The sequence below is a fragment of the Echinococcus granulosus genome (genome assembly GCF_000524195.1).
Source record: "Echinococcus granulosus chromosome Unknown EG_S00110, whole genome shotgun sequence".
NCBI classification, from domain to species: domain Eukaryota; kingdom Metazoa; phylum Platyhelminthes; class Cestoda; order Cyclophyllidea; family Taeniidae; genus Echinococcus; species Echinococcus granulosus.
This window is the reverse complement of record NW_020170490.1, coordinates 2,522-4,142: the sequence shown is the minus strand read 5'-3', so window position 1 is coordinate 4,142 and position 1,621 is coordinate 2,522. Positions and strand designations below refer to the sequence as shown.

General features: G+C 42.3%; 1 protein-coding gene across 1 annotated transcript in view; it reads right to left on the bottom strand.

Annotated features, from left to right (window-relative positions):
- The window catches only part of EGR_08537 (Aristaless-related homeobox protein), a gene marked incomplete at both ends in the record, with an annotated part of 5,882 nt that overhangs the window by 2,808 nt on the left and 1,453 nt on the right, over nucleotides 1-1,621 (bottom strand). The window lies entirely within an intron of this gene.

Here is a 1,621-nt window from a genome sequence, read left to right as displayed (position 1 = left end):
ATACACTCAGTGGCAAGGAGGGCTATCCACTTTCACACCTTTTTGTCAGTGGTTTATTGTGTTTATCTAATTCAACTTTAATACCACGAAAAGATCTTTTCGATTTTGCCATTGTAATATGTATTTTACACCCAGAGTGAATCCCTTCGGTATAGCAAACTTGACTAGCCTCATTGAGGTCTCCTAGTAGCCTATCCCATTCCCTGTGTTTTCATTTAACTACCTGATGATAATTCCCTGGGAATGATTGAGCTTAAGGCTTGAGAGCATGTCCTCCTTTCATTCCATCTTCAAATAAGGTATAAGGTCTTTCAAAAAGCAAATTTCGTCACATGCCGTACGAGACACCGGCTGGAAAGAAATCAGCTCTAATCGTTTGACCGTCAGAAGAACTCCACAAAGAACGATTCTACTTGTAGATGAAGTGAGGCTGTGAAAGTGAGAGACTCTTAGGCAGCGGGCGATGGTGTGTTCGTTTGATTAACCAACGAGGTAATGTAAAATTGCAAAAAACAATTTCTCTTCAACCAATTCCACATGTGCCGCTCGTTGAAGACTACCTTTCACCACAACTTTCCCTTACCACTTATTGTTGATGCAAGTCGTCGTCATCATCAGGCATACAGGATCTTCCAGGATCAACAGCTTCTAGCCGGCGCGTTCAGCTATCGCATCCCACACCTTTTCCTTCCGCCATGAAACAAATCTGCCGAGATTTTCACCTCGTAAAGTAAGTTAACTCAAATCACTCCTTTCACATTAATCCGATAACTTGTGGAAGGATTTTATGCAGGGTGAAAGACTTCCAACAGCCTACATTGAGGACTTTGGTCCAAATCACCAAGGCTGGCTCTACTGATAACCAATTCACGTATTATTCAACTGGAAAGAACATCCACTGAGGGGAATTTATCATAACCTGAGTTCGAACTCTCCTCCACTTGATTGAATTTTAACCTCGCTAAATGATTTCAGTAGACTTTTGTAAAAAAATATTTTTAAGCCCTCATCGAATGAGGACTAGTAGCCAACCGATAGTACGCAACTCAAAAAAAAGAAAAACATAAATACATTAGAAGAATCCTATAGTTTTTGTTAGGGAAATTTATCACAGCCATATCTATAACTCCGATCCGGGAGTCGTTGCCGCAGCATCATCTACCGAAGGCGGTTGAGATGAATTTGACTGCAGAGTGGATTGAAGTTCCCGTCTTCGCCATCTTGCGCGACGATTTTGAAACCAAATCTAGAAGTGGAAAAAAGGATTTCATACTGGCAGTCCAGATTGCTAGTCGTCTAGTGCCATGAGAGGGCTATTTAAGAATACGAGTTTGAGAGTGCCTGATATGTCCCCATTACCGCCATGCTACCGCATTCATTGCGTCTCTAAAGAGTTCCCTTGACCTTGGGCATAATTGTCGGGTGACTGAGGACGGCTATGCGATTTTCAGCGCTCTCCGCTGCGCTTGCTAGTACGGTCCAGTAAAGCGTAGCTCTGTAACAGCTCATCGATGCGGTACCCTTTGTTGCGTCCTTCATTGTCTTTTCAGAGTTATCAAAGAAGAGAGCGGTCAAAAGAAATGATATCAATATCCGAGGCTAAGTAAACAAACAAATATTG